Source organism: Thalassophryne amazonica, chromosome 20, assembly GCF_902500255.1.
Source record: "Thalassophryne amazonica chromosome 20, fThaAma1.1, whole genome shotgun sequence".
Classification (NCBI taxonomy): Eukaryota; Metazoa; Chordata; class Actinopteri; order Batrachoidiformes; family Batrachoididae; genus Thalassophryne; species Thalassophryne amazonica.
The window spans coordinates 39,082,848-39,103,468 of NC_047122.1; the positions used below are offsets into that span (position 1 = coordinate 39,082,848).

A 20,621-nucleotide genomic window follows, 5' to 3' on the forward strand; every position below is an offset into this window, starting at 1 on the left:
TGTAATTTTTGGCGTTTCTTGGAAGACTGAATCGATTTTGGGGGGGATTCTTTTTGTTGCACCTTCGTTTCTCTCTGAGCGTCGGAGATTCTTTTCACGCACCTTTGCACTTCTTTTGAAAGCACCGAGGGTTTGTTGCTGAGCGATTTGTGGGAATGTGCTCCCAGCTGAGCCGTTCTTCTTTTTCTCTCTTTCTTTACTTCTTTCTTTCTTTGCTGTGGTGCTGAAGGACAGCGGAGGCTCGCGCACACAGGAGCTGTCCAGTGCTGAAAGCTGATCCGACCACTTTCTACTTACTTTCTATTTAAAGCAACGGAACAAACAAGACATTTTGATATATTTCTTTAAATTATTTTTGAAGAGACTGTTTTTATTCTTGTTTTTTTTAATTAATGTATTTATTCTGGACCATTCAGATCTCCACAGGTCTTCTAGTGGTAAAGTGCCACAAGGAAAACAGACTATTTACTCCTAAGGAATGAGCAGCACACTGAGCAAAAATACAGATTAATTATGGTACTTATTCAGAAAAAAATACAACAACCCCAGCATGCTTAAAAATGCTTTCTAAAAAAATCTCTTCAGTTTGATGGAAACCTGTAGGCTCTAAAAACAAACATTACAATAGAGTCTGGAACCTATAAGTGAATTAGTTCAGAACTTAGTTATTGCTCAGGATTGGACTCGCTTGTACATTAGTGTAGGAGCGAAGACTGTCCCATCATGCCTCGGTCATTTTTGGTGAAGAAAGTGAAGCTGGATGATTTCTCAGCTGCTGAGCTGGAGAGCTCTTACGGCCACAACCGGAGAGAAGAACTGAGTCTGCGATTTCATCATCATGACAAAGGTTAGTCATCCCCAACACACACACACACACACACACACACACACACACACACACACACACACACACACACACACACACACACACACACACACACACACACACACACACACACACACACACACACACACACACACACACACACACACACACACACACACCTAGAGTTACAGCTGCAGGCAATCATAATGTATTAGTCACATCTTTTTCAGAAATAAAGGAATCAAAGGTTCAAATGGAGGTCACCAGCCAGGCATCTTCTAAATACATAATCTGTTGTTTTGCACATTTCAGTACTCTTTTCTTCACAGTGGGTTTGTTTCCCATGCATTTTTTTTAAATTTACATTGTATAAGCAGATGTGTGACAACTCATATGACAACCAATACTTTTACTTCACTTAAGAAACTATCAGGGTTTATAAGACAGACAAAACAGTTTAAGTAATACAATGGATCTGTGACCTTTGACACAGCCGGGGTCAGCACAGTGCATTCATGAGAAAAAGGGCACTTCAGCATGACTGGACTCTGAAGACAGAGATGTTAAATGAAACATATTTGAAAGATGAAAGTGAAACGTCCCATTCTGTATGATGACCAATAGCAGCCGGTGTGTTTTAGTGGAAGAATAAAATGTGAATGAAATGGCCAGTGCTGACAAACAATAATCATATCAGTTGATATGGAGTTAAATTTGCTGGTTCATGGTTTTGCAGCAAAAAAAAAAGCAAATCAAAGTTATGATAATGCTTGTGATTTTGTTTCAGATGCATCTGTGAATGATCACATTTGTCATGATTTTTTAGTACTTTTTATAATCCTGAATTGACTTTCCACAATGCTACATATCCCCCTCCCACCCCCTCATTTTAGTTCAATTTCTGTTGTGCACCTTGAGCTGCCATTTAGAAAAGAGTCCCATATCTTATTTAGGTAATGATTTTCATAGAACAACATATTATTTTTCTGCACGAGTGACATCACTGACAGAAATCTGGCTTAAAGTACATGAGTGTGGGAGTGATGTTCATCATCATGACGTCACTCCTACATGATGTAAACACTATACTTGTGCAGGGTTGTTCATGATGCCAAAAGTGGCAGACCCAGTAAACTCGGGTTTGCCCAAATTTGACTCTGCAAGATGAGAACCTGATAGGACCTCAGTCTTCCCCAGTTATGGACCTTGCAGAACCTTTAATGGTCAACTCACGCATTTGGTAGAGCATATTGATATGTACTACATTCTACTGGAAAATGTGAGGATGTTAAAGTGTTAAAACCATAAAACTGTCTGGCTCGTTCAGATGAAAACTGGAAGAACATTAGGCTCTTCCAATTGAAACTCACACTTTAGATCTCCTCTGTAAGGGATGTTTTCTTGTCTGTTACTCTGTAGTGTGGTATATATCTAAATCTGGGCAGCACGGTGGGTTATTGGTTAGCACAGTTGCCTCACAGCAAGAAGGTTATGTGATCGATTCCCACCTGGGGTCTTTCTGTGTGGAGTTTGCATGTTCACCCTGTTTGTGTAGCTTCCCCGCTTCTTCCCACATCCAAAGACATGCAGGTTAGGTGAATTGGAAACTTTATAATTGTCCAGGTCTCCCTTGTAAAAGAGATCCTGATCTCAATGGGACTAACCTGGTTAAATAAAGGTTAAAAAAATAGATATATATATAGATATAGATACAGATATAGAGATAGATATATGCACTCAAAGGACACACTACAGAAGCTTTAGCCCAAACTGAGGCTTTAGTCTTGCTTAGTTTGGGAATCATTGCTCCTTCAGCCTGATAGTTTCCTTGTGCACATCCCAAGGTCAATTGTGTGATGAAATCCTGATGACAGAGTGAAAAAGGACACCTGTATAAAGTGGACATGAACTTTTTTGTATGTGTGATGCTGTGAAGTACATGTGTGTAACATTACAGTGTTTCTCTCGGAGCAGCAGTTGTGCACAAAGTGCCTAAAGCTTGAAACTCAAATCCCCTGTTATAAATATAACAAGAGTTATAAGAGTCTCTCTCTCTCTCTCTCTCTCTCTCTCTCTCTCTCTCTCTCTCTCACACACACACACACACACACACACACACACACACACACACACACACGCAGAGAGTGCTGTGTTTCTGTTAACTCGGCACAATTCCCGGGCAGGTAACACAGTTGAGTGAACACACACACAAACACACTCATGCACGTGCACATGTGTGGAGCAGCCAGTGATCTACAAGTGTCCAAGGCACACAAGTGTGTGTCAGTTACTGCTGCTTTGGATCAAATGTGTGATTTTTTAACTCATAGGTTTTCCTTCTCTTTCTGTCTCTTTACTTTTCTCCTTCTTTCACTTCAACTCTCCGTTTTCAGTAACAGTGTAAAAAAGGGATGGTTTATTTAGGATGTATAGTTTTTTTATTTAGTTTTTAATCTCAGATACCAGCTGGAATGCTACCGGAGCTGTTTTGAACACTTTCCACATAGAACTGAGCTGAGACACACAACACAGATGGAGGGATGAAAACTAGCTGATGGTGATGAAAAAAAAAGCTCAAGTTCATGATGTTTATATTTTAAGAGAATCCAGAAGAGAATCATTGTGTTTAATTCTCTGCAGCCAGAGAAGCCAGTTATGTGAGAGAAATCAACAAAACACAGTGTTTATTTTTTATTTTTAAGGTGTCTTTCTTTAATTAGATTTTTCAGTGGGAGTGGCTACTGCCTGTCAGTCATGCAGCACAACACAACTTGGTCCTATAATGCTTGCAAAGGAATAACAGACATAATGCAAACCAAATACTGTCTGCATCTGAAATCCACACACCACTGATTATAATAACTTTATTATCTTGGTTCGTGGAGGAAATGTGATCACTTGTGGCTGTTAAACTGAAGACTTGTCTGAAAAACATGTTTAACGGACTTCATCAAAATTTTGTGGACAGATGATGCCTGTGTCAGGAAAGACGGTGATGGGAATCTCTGTAAATATTTCTTTTGATCTCGTGTTTTATTTCCTGTCACAATTCAAAAGGTTTTCTTTTGATTACTTTCAATATCTTTATGATGTCACAAAGACTTCAAGGAAAAATAGCTAGAATTTCTTGTTGGGCAGCTGGCCTGTGTAACCCAAGACCCTATTTTTTTTTTATCAAGCATTTATCAAAACAATGGTTACAAAGGAAGGTGCAGCATGTTCTTCTTTGCTGCTCCCATGAGGTCACCACAGCAGCTCATATGTCTCCATTTCAGTGTTCCTCTGTCACACCAACCACCTGCATATCCTCCCTCACCACTTCACCATTCCCAGTGTTCTTCTCTCCATACACCCTACATCCCTCCTATGCACATGCCCAAATCATTTCGACCCCACCTCCCTTTGTCTCCAAACTGTCCTACCTTTTCTCTCCCTCTGATATGTTCATTCTTAATCTTGTGCATCCTCGTCACTTCCAACCAGAATTGCAGCATCTTCAGCTCTACACCCTCCAGCTCCATCTCCTGTCTTTTTGTCAGCATCCCCACCTCCAAACCAGACAAGATGGTCTCATTACTGTGCGATAAGCTTTCCCTTCCAGTCTTGCAGATACCCTTCTAGGAAAATAATCACTCCCGCTGCTCTTCTCCACCCACTCCATCCTGCCTACACTCTTGTATTCACCTCTCTACCACACTCACAGACTACTTAACCCATACACCTTCACCATCAATGCAAATCAGAACGGGCTTAGAGATGATCCTTGAAGTACTCCTGCCTCCACTTTGAACATGCCTACTGGACCCCTTACCACTGTCACACAGAGCTCATGTCCTGCTGCACCACCCTCACATACCTCTATGAAGCTCCAGACTTCCCTCATAAAATGCTACAACTCCTCTCTTGGCACCCTGTCACAAGCTTTCTCTAAATCCACAAACACGCAACGCAGCAACTCATACGTCTCCATCAGCGCGCTCAGCGCAAACATCACATCTGTAACACTCTTTCTCAGCATGAAACTAATACTGCTGCTCACAGATCTTCATCTCTCCTCTCAGTCTTGCTTTCCCATAACTTCATGCTACAGCAGTGAACCTTCTGCATCAGCGGTTCAGGTGCCTGTTTTATTTAAAGTTGTTTTAGTCAAATAAACTACTTAAACAGGAGTTCAAAATGAACACTTGGGTCAAACATTTCCTTACTTTACTCATGCTCTATAAAACACACACACACACACACAAACACACACACACACACACAATGAAACATGACTCATGATTCACTTCCTCTTTTCACCTCTTTCTTTCTCTTTTACTACTTTCATTTCCTTTTTCTTCCTCTGTTGCTCCGTTAATTTAATTCACAACATTAAATTAGCACGAGAGCCGTAAATAGCCAAACCACATAACCACAACCCCTCACCACACAGCTGCTCTCCTTTACTCATTTCTTGCTCCCTCCGTCTTTCTTTTTCTTTTTCCCTCATTTTTTCTTTGCCCATCTTCATTTTCTTTCTTTCCTTCTTCCTTGTTCCCCCATCTGTTTTTTCTTTCTTTCTCTTTCACTTTTCTTCTTTTCCCTTTTTCATTTTCTTTCTTCCTTCCTTGCTCCCACCATCCCTTTTTTCTTTCTTCTTCCCTTGCTTTCTGTCTTTTTTCTCCAAGGAAATTTTCCTTCTTCCTCCCCTGCTTTCAGTATATTCCCCCTCCCCATTTTCTTTCTATTAGTCTCCCTTGTTTTGTCTTCTTTTTTAATTCCTCACTTTCTTTTCACACATTTGTTTCATTGTTGCTTCCTTATCGCTTTTTATTATTTTTTCCATCGTCACTTTTCTTCTTTCCTTTCTTTCTTTCTTGTTCCCTCACTTCTTTCTTTCTTTCTTTCTTTCTTTCTTTCTTTCTTTCTTTCTTTCTTTCTTTCTTTCTTCTTTCTTTCTTTCTTTCTTTCTTTCTTTCCTTTGTTTTCTCTCCTCATTTTCTTTACTTACATTCTTTCTTTTTCTTTCTTGTTCCCTCACTTTTCTTTCTTGTTCCCTCACTTCTTTCTTTCTTTCTTTCTTTCTTTCTTTCTTTCTTTCTTTCTTTCTTTCTTTCTTTCTTTCTTTCTTTCTTTCTTTCTTTCTTTCTTTCTTTCTTTCTTTCTTTCTTTCTTTCTTTCTTTCTTTCTTCCATCACTCTTCTCACACTCTCTCTGTCTCTCTCACACGTCCCTTGTTCTCATCACATTATCGACCGACTTCTGAGCTTTTCTCAGAACTGCATCATGAAATTATATTACGAGCAACAGTATCTCCTCTGCTGGCTGCGTCTTAATGCTCACAGATTACTAATTGAAATGGAGAGCTATTGATCACTATAGATCTGTCCTGCAGACTCACGGCTGTGTGGCATCAGTCTGTCCCACAATTCAGCCTGTGGAGTGTGTATAAACTGGTAATAGGTATAATGAAGGCGATGACATCACGAGTTTGCAACCAAATGCGATTTGATGACAGCTGTGCAGAAATGTGTCATTTGGTAGGAGGGTCTGAGTCACTCAGCTTTCTTCTGGAGACTGAACAATGTGTGATTATTGAACCTACTGGAGTTGGTATGTCTGAAAACTTAAGTTTAATTGCATGAATTAAAGACTCAAATATAAAGTCAGATCAAAGGAAATTGCCAGAGTGCCCTAAAGGAAGGCGCGGAGTGTAACCGCTACTGTGTGTAAAAGTGGTGGCAGCTCTCAGGTGTGACGTGCACAGCTGGAGGAGTGTCAGCAGATCTGCAACTGATGAAGCATCTCCTCTGTGCTGACATGCTTTCCCACCTTCTTCCTCATCATTATGTCACCTCAGGTGCGGTTCAGGCACAGCTTTAAACACAACGTGCACATTTATCATTATTGTTTATGTGATCAGGTGACGTCTAAATGGCTTCATCAGAATGTAATCAGTGATCATATCTAGACACTCGATGTAAAGCAGGAATTTTTTTAATGAATAACACCTCATTTTGAGTATAGTCTGGGTTTGAAATGAGACTTGATAAAGATTCTCTCCAGAGTCTTATAAATAATCTGCAAATAATATTTTGTCTCGTATTGTGTAAATAAATAAATAAAGAGCCTGAATTCAAATATCCTGCTTTCTCACGGGTAAATGGCAGAGTAAATGAACCAGTCCTCAAGTCACACCCACCAACTCTGTATTTGGCCCATTCAAATCTGGGCTGGGCCAATCTGTGATTGGCCTGGTCACTTTGGAATTTAGAAAATTGAGATCTGTGCTTGTGATGGACATCAGACCCCTTCAGGAAAAAAGACGAACTATGGCTGTAAGTCAGAGTCTTCCATAGGCCCTGGGGTCCATTTGTGCCTGTGCTTATCTCCAGATTCTGTAGCATCAAGCGGACGAGAGTCTGAGTCACACTATGTAGTAAATATAACGCAATGCTAAAATACCCTCAGTTGGATGAGCATTCAAAACAGGAAAGAGAATGTGACCTTTTGCCCTTTTAAAAATAGGTCAAGATTATCCATCTTTAAACTTGTCCAAGGTTTGTGTCCCAAAAATGGTCCCTATGAATTTGAAGACTGTGGCAGTAATACGACTGGACTTATGCTGAGCACAGACAACAAAGGAAAGAAATAATTACACAAACTGCACAAATGAATCTAAATGATAGCCTAAATATAAATAATTCATTGACCTAAGTTACTGAAGGATGGAATCAAAACTTTAAATCAATCTGCACATCAGTATTTTTTAGGCCTGCTTCCATGAAGCTTATACAATATCTCAGGACCTCTTGGCTGTATGATCTAAAATTTGCTGTAGAGTTATTTGAAAGATACATGTTTGTATTTGTTGTAATAGAACACTGTCAGAAGAGTCATTATAGTAACGGCTAAAAATAACTAAATTCCCCCTTCATTCAGAGGTCGGTGAACAGAGAGGCTAGAAAGAGGAGAGCTTTGACTTAAATGAATCAAAGACCTCAAGTTTCTATTTGATTCACTTTAATATTTTTCCTGAAAATGGCCAGAAATGTTTCCTTTGATACCACCTGAATCACCGCTTGCTCTATCAGGCAAAATTTTTACACTGAAGAGAATCACAGGGGTTTTTTTTATGAAACTTTCAGACTTAAGTATCAAAAGAATTTAAATTCCTGCTATTCATGTTTTTTAAAGGTTTGTGTGGAACTTTAAAGAGTTTATATTACTTCTTTGTAAATTCCCGTCACTATTTGAATACAAAGTGTTTATCGCTCAGTTATTGAATTGATTTGAGTTTTCAGCTTGGTGTCTTGGTTCAGGAACCTTACCCTAAAAAATAAAGGTTCTCCGAATCAAATTGTGAGGTGATCCAGTAGGCTGATTGGAGAGCCACAGCTTAACCCAGAATCCCTATATACCAGACAGTTACAGAGGATGACTGGTCTCATTTTGAAAGATGGCTCCTACATGGTGAATTTCATCTTCTTCCATCAGGTTGCAGATATAAATTGCTGGTTTGTAAAATCAAGCGATATAAAGATATTTTGTTCCTGCAGCCATCAGATTGATCAACGGAACCTAACAAGTATTTTATGGAATTCACTCTTTTAGTACAGCTCTTTCTATAGCTTTTATTTATTTATTTATTTGTTCTTTTCCTGTTTTGTCTCTGCTAGGATGGATTTTCTTTGTGGTTAACTTACTTGCACTGATCGCTGTTTTTAGGATGAAGCACTATTGTCCCTGTTTTTTATCGTGTTTTAAGTGTTATCTGTGTGCGTGGAGAAAGTTGATTCACTTTGCTGTAAACCAAATCTACCTTTGTCTACAAATAAAGTTACCTTGACCTTGAATAACCTCCCTCTTCCTGTATTTCTTCAGGTTATGGCAGCGATTATCTAAGTCCATCTCCTTATGAAGATGTGGTGAGTGAATCATCAGCCATCTCTAAAGTGCCCTCCCCTGGCCACCCGTCAATCATCTATGGCCACATCAACAACACATACACTGGTATCCATGGCGATATCCACGGCGACTCAGACCAGCCGGATAGCCCACGATCAGAGGTCTCATCATCAGCTGGTGGATACATCAATGGGGATGCAGCTGTCAGCGAGGGATACACAGTGGACGCGTTTTTCATCATGGATGGACGATCACGGAGGAAAACCATGGAAACCCCAGAGGAACTACCCAGAGGCACACTTGCAGCGAGTGCGGCAAAACCTACGCCACGTCCTCCAACCTGAGCCGGCACAAGCAGACACACAGGAGCATCGACAGCAAGATGGCCAAGAAATGCCCGACCTGCGGGAAAGTCTACGTGTCCATGCCAGCGATGGCCATGCACCTGCTGACCCATGACCTCAAACACAAGTGCGAGGTGTGCGGCAAAGCATTCAGCCGGCCGTGGCTCCTGCAGGGCCACATGCGCTCACACACAGGCGAGAAACCGTTCGGGTGCGCGCACTGCGGTAAAGCCTTTGCTGACCGGTCAAACCTGCGAGCTCACATGCAGACGCACTCGGCCTTCAAGCACTACAAGTGCAAACGGTGCGACAAGACGTTTGCACTCAAGAGCTACCTGAACAAGCACTACGAGTCGGCGTGCTTCAAGGGGGCGTTCCCACCTCTGGGCTCACTGAGAGAATGAGGCTGACTTCAACTGGCCTCCGTCGCTAATCCTGTCCTGTTTTCCCAAGAAGTATAACTGAGCGCTACAAAGGATTTGAAAGGCAGACAAAAATAAATTAAAACATGTCCATTTTTCATCAAATCTCTCCTTTGTCTTCTCCTCTTGAAGCGGAGCAAAACGACTGCTACATTTTCAATGCATGATTTAGATTGTCACCTGCTTCAATAAGACACGTCCCGCTTCTGAGGATGCTCGGAGCGCCGCTGGAGATAAATAAAGCACAGCACATTTGGGCTTGTCACTTGTGAAGACATTTAGATCTATTTACGTCTGCAGTTGTATCATTTTTTTTCCCCCTTCAACCAATGACAAAATGACTCAGAAGCCCTGTTTCCTCAGTGACAGACTCCACAGGAAGAACGAGTGGAATTTAAAGCGTGAATTACAGCTTCGGTTTTCAAAGAGAGTCAATGAACTTTGAAAAACACTGAACTGAAATGAAAAAGACGTTGATCTGAACTTACTGCAAACCGGACACAAATGGGATCCTGTATGGGCATGGACATTGAACCTTTTTCTTTCCTTTTTTAAATCTCTTTGTTTTTGGGTTTATTTTATTTAACGTCAAACAGTGGCAAAAATGATCAAATATGCGTTGAGTTTGGTGAACTGAATTTCATGGGTTGGTACCAGATGGCTGTTACTCCTCACTGAGCCACCAGGGTATTACTTAGCAAACAGTGTTTCCTATAATTTAGTTTTCACATTTTGCTTGCAGAATGAGGTCTGGGCATTTAAAATGTCTTGATTTTCTTCAAAAGGTCAAACCTTTTTTGGGGGAGAAGAAATTATTTTTTATTTATTTAATTATTTATTTACTTGTCTAATTTATTGATATTTAAACTTTTGTATTTTTTGTATTGATTTTGCACTTTACTTTGTTGAAGGTTTTGCCTTTGTTCCAAATATGCCAAAGCATTTGACACTTTTAAATTCCTTTTTTTCTGTTTGTCTGCCACTTTAATTATTACTGCATGCAAAAAGAAGGAAAAAAAAAATCCTAATAATGGAATCTATGCCACTTTGGGACATTTTTTGCCAAACCTCTTATTAGATACAGACAAATAAGCAAAATTCTGTCTTGGGCAATATTTCAGTCATATCCAGTCGAGCAATAATGCATGATGTTTTAGCTTTGATATTTTCAAGTACCACTATCCTAATGTAGTTACGGGAAATACAAGTTCAGGGAGATAGTGAGATAATTTATGGTTGGGTTATTTCCAAGAACTGTGACCCTGTTATGATTCTTTGAAGCTTTTCCATTTGATAGTGTTCCACTTTTTGTCTGGGAAAGATCAATTGAGCACAATGTCAATTTTCCAATTTTTATCTCTTTAAATTGACTATGAAACACAATCCAAGCTTCATGTTTTTATTTACAGTTTTGTTCAGGCTTTACGGCCTGTTGGGGCTTCCAGGGATTTCATGGCACAACTCCTTTAGATGGAGGGCTCTGGGTTGGGACGTGTTTTTTTGTACATGGTTTATGCACTGCCTGCCTCACATTATTATTCTAAAGTATTGTGGAAAGTAGATGGTACTACTGTAGGCCTCTGGTGCTGAAACATGGACGAAAATACAAACTCACAAATAACACTCGCAGTGTTAATGGGCAGGGCTGTTGCTTGTTAGACTTTGTGTTGAAACCCCTGCAGAAATATTCCACATAGCACCGACAGAAACAGGAAACCCTGAACCAACTGCTTTACAACATAATCCAATGTTTCAAAGTGCTTAAAAACACTAAATGAAACATTTGTTCTGTATGATAAGTCATTGTATCAAAACAGTGCTCAAAACACCTAAGGACACTATTACTTTAAAAAGTTATTGACGTTTTTTTGCAATTTTCAAAATTGTAACTCAAACCATTGCTTCAAATAGAGGTGTACACTTTTTTCACACTGCTCAAAATGCTAAATGAAACTTTATTTGAAAGTGATTCATTGTTTCAAAATGCTTGCTACCTCAAGTAAATAACTGTTTCACACACACACACAAAAAACTCTTGAAACACTAAATGAAACATTTTCTTTGGAAAAACAATTACTCTTTCATAGCAGACTACTGAATTAAACACTTACTTTAGAAAGTGCTTCACTGTTTCAAAATGTTCAAAATGCTAACTGAAGCACAACCTCAAATTAAATAAATATTTCTTAAAAATATTCTGAGTTTCAAAACACTTAAGAAAGTTTTAGAAGGTGGTTAACAGTTGAAGAAATCTGAAAACATTAAGTGAAACATTCTTATGAGAAAAGTAGTAATTATGTCAAAACACGCAAATCACTAAATTAAACATTTGCTTCATCAAATGATTCTCCATTTTAAAACATTCAAAACATGTAAACAAAATAAAACAACTGCTTACAAAAGTAATCCATTGTTTTGGAAAATTATTCAGTATTTTGAAACATTTGAAAAACTACAATAGTAACATGTTTTGGACAATGAGCACCCCCCCCCCCCCCGACCAAACCCCCAAACAATTTCCTGGCTGCGCCCCTGTTTGAATAACGTTCCTGTTGTGGTTGTTTCAGATATTACAACTAAATGGGCTCTGTGGTTTGTGCAAAAAGGAAAAAAAAAAAAAAAAAGGACACAGATGATGTTCAAGATGTTTTGTATGTCACTGACTGTTTTTATTGGTTATAAAGAAGAAAATGTTGCAGAATTAAAGAGGACTACTCTGCAGGCAGCAGGACTAAATCCAAACCAGAATCTGGGTTTGCTTTTCTGTCACTGCTGAGAAATTACTGAGCTGATCCCAGCACAGATATAAGAACTGCTGAGACAGAAGACATGGTCAATATTTCAGCACCAGATTGCACCAACAAACACTTAGATTCTAGTATGAATTATTGTAGCCTACTATAGCCACAAGCTAGTTTACTATTGTGATATAAAGCACTTCCTTTTTTAAAGATCGTAGCACAATGAAATCATTTAGATTCAGGTAGACAATGCCTTGTATGTAGAAATAACCTCTTTCTGCTTTTTTCTACGGTGATGAATCCAATGTAAAAACAACAAGATGACATGCAGATAGCACAGGTTGTATTGCCTTCAAATGTGCGCACAAAACCTGTCTGAAATGACGCCTTTAATGTTGTGTCATTTTTATTTTAGAGCGGATGAAAGAGACTTTGTAAATAAGTGCCGACGTGACATTTGAGTATTTCTACAGAACTGTACAGAATAACAGTGATGAAGATGAAGATGATGATGATGATGATGATAATGATGATGATGGTGGTGGTGATGATGGTGGCTGTGATGATGATGATTTTTTTTTTTTCTGGAGCTTCCCACTTTGTTTTGACTTTTTCATCTCAAGGGTTTTGGACCTCCACCAGGGGTTTGAAATGATGTAAAGCACAAAGACAACACTGGGCATTTTGTTTCACTTCCTAAATAAATGACTAGTTTAACAAAAAGTCTTAATGTTTTTTTTTTTTCTCTTGCTGTCCTTTAATCTTTACTGAACATGAAGGAATACCACCTCAAACACCAACAAACTGCCGTCTACCCAGATCAAAACCACAACGCAAGTGTCAGGAGTCACCAGTGACATGCACACTATTTCTTTTCAGATATGGCTCTTAGTTGTTGAGGTATTGATAAGGTTTTCATCTTGTGATGCTACTTGGAATATATGGTTTCTTTTTACAACTACAGTGTATCTAGAAAGTATTCACAGCCCTTCATGTTTTCCACATTTTGTTACATTACAGCCTTATTCCACAATGGATTAAAGTAATTTTTCTCTCAAAATTCTACACACAACACCCATAATGAGAACATGAAAAGTTTTTTTTATTTTTTTGCAAATTTATTACAAATGAAAAAAAAAATCACATGTATGTAAGTATTGTATCCTTTGTTCAATACTTTGTTGATGCACCTTTGGCAGCAATTACAGCATCATGTTTTCTTGAATATGATGCCACAAGCTGCACCACAAGCTGCACCTATCTTTGGGCAGTTTTGCCCATTGCTCTTTGCAGCAATCACCAATTTTAATTTCTGAGAAAAACTGCACTGTAAACCTGAATACGTTTGCACAACGAAAACAACAACAAAAGAAAACAATGACCACAATTATTTTAAGTTTTGGTACTCAAAAATAAGTTTATAGAACTTAAATATTTAAAGGTAGTGTTGCATATATCTTTGGATTGCAGATAAATTCAAATCGGTAGTTTCAACTTACTTGTCCACATTAAGTTAGCCACTTGGTGTAAAGATTACTTGTTAAGTTAATTAGGATCAATCTAATTAATTTGAGTTCTACCAACTGAAGCACTTTATTAAGTCCCCTTTTTCAGTGTGCATGCAGAACATATGAGGCTGTCTCAGTTAAAAAAAAAAGGGACCAAGAAAGATAACATCTAATCAACTCCTAAAATCAGTGTCAACCAGAGATCAATCAATCAATCAATTTTTTTATATAGCGCCAAATCACAACAAACAGTTTCCCCAAGGCGCTTTATATTGTAAGGCAAGGCCATACAATAATTATGTAAAACCCCAACGGTCAAAACGACCCCCTGTGAGCAAGCACTTGGCTACAGTGGGAAGGAAGAGATGATGATTGAATATGTGAAATATAGTTGAAATATATGTCAGCACAGCAATATCAGTGCCTGTGGCTCTGTTGTCAACACAGGTTACTCACAAAGCAGAAGATCCGTGGCACAACAACCAACCCTTTTCTGGTTTCATACTGCAACACGTTTATGTTTTTGAGGACATTACATCATTATGCTCATTTAAGTTCATTTAATTCATATTAACCAAGTTTATTTTACTTACACAAAACAACAAGTACCAGTTAATTAAAATTCTAATAACCGATTTTTGAGTATACAGTGGCTTGCAAAAGTATTCAGCCCCTTGGTATTTCACGCATTTTAATTTGTTTCTGGCATGTCAAATACAAAAAATAAATCAGCCTTCTCACTATGAAAATTTCTAAAATTGTCTTCCTTAGACTCAAACTGAAAGTAAATCTCTACAACTTGATATAAATTAATTAAAAATAGAAAGGTTGCATAAGGAATCAGCCCCTTTCGTATAATACATGTAAATAATCAGTTTAATTGCCAGTTTTCTTCAGACAAGTCAGGGGATGGAGACATGAACATTTCCAAGTCACTGAATATGTCTTGAACTTTATTTCCATCAGTTATGAAGAAATACAAATAGTATGGCACTCTATGGTAAATCTGTGTGGAGTAGACAAAAACTGAGTGACTGTGCAAGATGGAGAAGAGTGAGGAAAGCCACCAAGACACCCAGACAACCCAGAAGAAGTTACAGGCTTCTGTGGCTGTGACTGGAAAATTGTGCACAGTGCATGTTATGCATTTTGTATCCCCAGTTATACAGGTTCAGGATGAAGTGGTACAGAGGAGGGTTTTCTTTCACCAAAACATTCCATCTAGGCTTGAATCTCAGATGTGCCTTCTGGCAAATTGTAGCTGAACTTTCAGGTCTTCTTTTTAGTAAACCCTCCTCTTATGCAACCCGTCATCTTGGCTTTTATATTTTTAATTAATTTATATCAAGTTGTAGAGATTTACTTTCACTTTGAGACTAAGGAAGATAATTTTAGAAATTTTTATATTGAGAAGCCTGATTTACTTTTTGCATATGAAATGCCATAAACAAATTAAAATTCGTGAAATACTAAGGGGCTGAATACTTTTTGCAAGCCACTGTATAAACTTAAAAAAATTGAGGAAATCAGCTACCTGATTGTTAATGCCTCATTCAATTTTTAACACATTTGGCAGGTAGATTAAATTTATGGATGAGAACATTTGGTTTGGTTATGATCTGTCAACAGTCAAGTTCAGATGTTCAGGGTACATTTCCAGCACAATAATAATGTCAGAAAATGGCTAATTTGATGCTGGATACTTTATTATGTGGGTCTGATGTCACTCTGCTCTCTGAGAACTGTTGATCTGGTTGTTTGCTGTGTTTGTGGATACTTCTGGATTTGAAATATTTTCATGTTAACATTTTTTGATGTTGAGTTTTCCTATGATGGATAATATAGTAAGCAAATATTCACAGTGGACAATCTTTAACAAATATGCTTTCATCAGATGCAAACAAAGCCTCCACACTATCTGTAGTTGAGAAATATTATCATATAAAATCATAATACTGGCGCATATAAGATTCTTCAGAGTTCTGTAACCTAGATTACTGATGACCACATGGGATTGGACACATCAGATATTTTACTTCTTAAGATAAATGGCCTCCTATTAAAAGGTGATTGATTTTCTCCTATTGTTGCTAAAGTATTGATTCTGTTATATTACCCTTGGTCCACAAAAAGACCCTTATTTATTTATTTATTTTTTTACATTTACTCGACCTGAAAAAAGCTTCCAGGTTATAAGATAAACTGTCAATATGTATGTTTGTTTTATATATATATATATATATATATATATATATATATATATATATATATATATATATATATATATATATATATATATATATATATATATATATATCATGAGTTGGAATGCTGTGTGAGTCCATGTTATTAGAGTTTTTATGTTATTACAGTTTTTAGAAGAACTCAACCCTTTTATTTCCTGTTAATTATGTAATTATGTCCGCTAAGGACATAATAAAATCATCTGCGTTAATTTATTTGTCTGTCTGTCTGTTAGCAGGATTACCTCAAAACTACTGCATGGATTTTGATGTAATTTACACAGATAGATATTAGACCATGGACGGCTCCATTTACTTTTGGAGGTGATCTGGATCCGGATCCAGATTCTAGGTGAAGATTTAATTTTATATAGGCTTTGAATGATTTCATCAAATATCATCATCTCACCAAATTTGCACCACAGCTAGATATTAGGGCAGGCGTGGCCAAGTTCAGTCCTCGAGAGCCACATTCCTGACACTCTGTATCCCTGCTCCAGCACACCTGAATCCATATGAAAGACTCGTTTAATGAGCCTTTCATTGGATTCAGGTGTGTTGGAGCAGGGAGACAACTAAGAGTGTCAGGAGAGTGGCTCTCGAGGACCGAACTTGGCCACCCCTGTATTAGGGCATGGAAGACTCCACTGAATTTTGGAGGTGATCCAGATCGGGATACTAGATCAAAATTTCACTTTAAACAGACTTTGAAGGATCATGTCAAAACAACTTAACATATTTTCACAAAATTTTCACCACACATTGGTGTTAGGCCTTGGAAGACTCCATTACATTTTGGAGATGATCTGGATCTGTATCCAGTTTCTGGATCAGGATATCACTTTGTGCACTTTTAAGGATTACGTCAAAACTACTACACAGATTTTTATGAAATTTTCATCACATATTAAGCCATGGAAGACACCATAAACATTTGGAGGTGATCTGGCTCCTGATCCAGATTCTAGATGAAGATTTCATTTTATATAGGCTTTGAAGAATTATGTCAAAACAACTTCACGGGTTCTCACCAAGTTTGTAACACAGATAGATATTTGAGCATTGAAGACACCACTGAATTTTGGATGTGAACCGGATTCTGGCTCAGGATTTGTTGGGAGTGATCCGGATCAATATGCAGGTTCAGCAGCAGTAAGATACAACATCACGATGTAAAACCAAGATCAGGAAGACAATATTTTGTTTCAGCTTGTGAATTAAATATCAGATTGCAAAATCTTGACCAGTCGGACCATTCTGCATCAGTATGCAATTATTGCATTGTGTTCTGGAATCCGGTGTCACAGACTGAACAGTCCCCCCTAAAAATCAGTCTGCCCTGCCTTCACTGCACATGCATCATTAACTGCGGTTCACGGATCATCACCTCGTTTCTGCTTCCAACTGCACTCTAGTCATGATCTAGCTCAGCAACAGATATCTGAAGCTTTTGTACAACAATCATTTGGACATAAATTCAGCATTATTTCATCATAAAAGACGGAGGAAGCGATCAGAGTGCTGCAGCTACACAAGCTGCTTGCTAGCTGATGCATTCACTTTGCGTCGGTCATTTCAAAGCTTTGCCTCATTTCTGCTTAAATTGGCCTTGTTTCTGCTTAACCCTGACTTTAGGATGATTTAAGAGGTTTTACCTTGTCATCTGATGGTTAATCCCATTAATCCATTTGATCGCTTTGGGTGAAGAGACTCTGTCTCAGAAGAGCTGCTAAGCTCCAAAATGATGCATGTGTAGTGGAGACAGGGCAAACCAACTTTTAGGGGCAGACCATTCGGTCTGCAACACCAGGTCACGATGTAAATCACATATCTTTTATTTTGAGTCCTCGTCAGCCCTTGGCGGACATCAGAAATCTCTGATTGCTCCTGTTTTGTAATGTTATTTTACTGTCTTAATGTGTTTATAAATTATTAAGGTTCTTGTTATCATATACACACTATTGCTATCATTATTAATATCATTATTATTACTTTATTTTATTATTACTTATTTTATGTCATTTGATTTTTAAATGGACCACAATGGAAATACAACCCCAATTCCAAAGAAGATGGGACATTGTGTGAAATGTAAATGATTTGCAAATCCTCTTCAACCTATATTCAACTGAATACACCACAAAGACAAGATATTTAATATTCAAACTGATAGACTTTTTTGTTTTTGTGCAAATATCTGCTCATTTTGAAATGGATGCCTGCAACACATTTCAAAAAAACTGGGACCGTGGTATGTTTACCACTGTGTTACATCACCTTTCCTTCTAACAACACTCAATAAGCATTTGGGAACTGAGGACACTAATTGTTGAAGCTTTGTAGGTGGAATTATTTCCCATTCTTGCTTGATGTATGACTTCAGTTGTTCAACAGTCCGGAGTCTCCGTTGTCATACGAGGGCTGTCCATAAAGTATAGGTCCTTTTTATTTTTTTCAAAAACTATATGGATTTCATTCATATGTTTTACGTCAGACATGCTTGAACCCTCGTGCGCATGCGTGAGTTTTTCCACGCCTGTCGGTGACGTCATTCGCCTGTGAGCACTCCTTGTGGAGGAGTCGTCCAGCCCCTCGTCGGAATTCCTTTGTCCTGAGAAGTTGCTGAGAGACTGGCACCTTTGTTTGATCAAAATTTTTTTTTAAACCTGTGAGACACATCGAAGTGGACACGGTTCGAAAAATTAAGCTGGTTTTCGGTGAAAATTTTAACGGCTGATGAGAGATTTTGAGGTGATACTGTCGCTTTAAGGACTTCCCACGGAGCGAGACATCGTGCAGCGATCCCAGGCGCCGTCGTCAGCCTGTTTCAAGCTGAAAACCTCCACATTTCAGGCTCTATTGATCCAGGATGTCGTGAGAGAACAGAGAAGTTTCAGAAGAAATCGGTTTCAGCATTTTATCCGGATATTCCACTGTTAAAGGAGATTTTTTTAATGAAAGACGTGCGGACGGGTCCGCGCGTCGGGACGCAGCCGGCGCGGTACGGTGGCACAGGAAAAACACCTCCGTGTTGATAACCATTTGTAAAATCCAGGCGGCTTTTGATGGCTTTCAGTGGAGTGAGTATATGAGAAATTGTTTAACAGCTCGACATGTTCCAACTTGTCCTTAAGGCTTCCAACGGAGGTGTTTTTCCTGTGGCGGAGCGTCGCAGCGGCTGCGAGCCGACGCTGCAATCCGTCCATTTCAATGGGTGACAGGTCTGGACTGAATTTACATTTTACACAATGTCCCAACTTCATTGGAATTGGGGTTGTAAGTATTTTTACTTTCTTGTGTCATCCATGCATTTCTAACATATTTACAATTATATTATGTACTTACATTGAACTTAATAATAAAATCACACACGCTTTTAATATATAGATGATTTAACACCCCCCGCTGGAAAGGCGTGCGAGTCCAGAATATTGGTTATTTATGCATCCCTTCATCTTGACGTTTATATTTTTAATTAATTTATGTCAGGCTGTAGAGATTTACTTTCAGTTTGAGTTTAAAGAAGATAATTTTAGAAATTTTTATACTGAGAAGCCTGGTTTTCTTTTTGTATTTGAAATGTCAAACAAATTACAATGTGTGAAATACCAAGGGGCTGAATACTTTTACAAGCCACTGTATATATGTGTGTGTGTGTGTGATAAAATATTTTTCATATTGCATCAGTCTGACACCATGTGGATCTATAGTGGTGCACATAGAATGTCAACAAAAAGGCCTCACATCAAGACTATCATATTTCTTACCCACAGGCTTTTCAATATGCTAATTTATGTTTCCTGTGGTACTTGAACTTTAAGCAGGTGGAAGTTTAAATACTTCATAAACTCTCATAAACTTAAATCATGTATTCAGCAAGAAGCCTGAGAAACAGACTGAAAGAATAGTATATGACGTCTATACTTTAACTAGAAGTCACTTATTTTTGAGATATCCCTTTAAAATACATTTAAAAAAATGCCCTTTTATATTTCCATTCTAATTTTATACAAATGGCAATCCCTTACTATACAGTATCGCTGAAAACACTGAGGTGAAAAAATGTCATAATGCAGTATATAATAATATTTTGACACTAACATTTTTGTCATTTTTTTCATGAATACTTTATCAGGACTGTTTTTTTTAAACATACAGTATCTATGCAGACTAACATGTTGCTTTGTTAGTTTGCTGGTACACACTCCTGACCAGGTGGTGGCAGTAATACAATAACAGGTTTGCCAACTGCTATTACAAGAAGAAGACGTTGCTAACCTGAAGTTAGCTTAGCTAACTTTAGAATTAAGTTAGTTGTCAATGATAACTTTGACAGTAACGTTATCCATTTGTTGTCGTATATTAATAATGATAAAGTTGTATGACTTCGTGAACACAGTAAAGTTTGTTCATGTTACTCACTTCACAAGAAAATGCCTCCGGCGAGGGGGAGGAACTGTTTTACATTATTATGCTAATGACTGAACATCATTTAGTTTTGCACTATTAGCTAGACAAAAGAAGAAAATTATAAGAAAAAAATACATTTTAAGATGTCACCTTGTAATGATCATTTCCCAATAAAGCACTGATTAAATACTGCAGGCTGGAAGAACGGCACGCAGGCACAGAGTGTATGATGGGGAAGAG

General features: G+C 38.2%; 1 pseudogene; it reads left to right on the forward strand.

The window, feature by feature from the left end:
* The first annotated feature begins 465 nt into the window (after positions 1–465).
* Positions 466–9,956, forward strand: LOC117502371 (annotated as a pseudogene).
* The last annotated feature ends 10,665 nt before the right edge of the window (positions 9,957–20,621 follow it).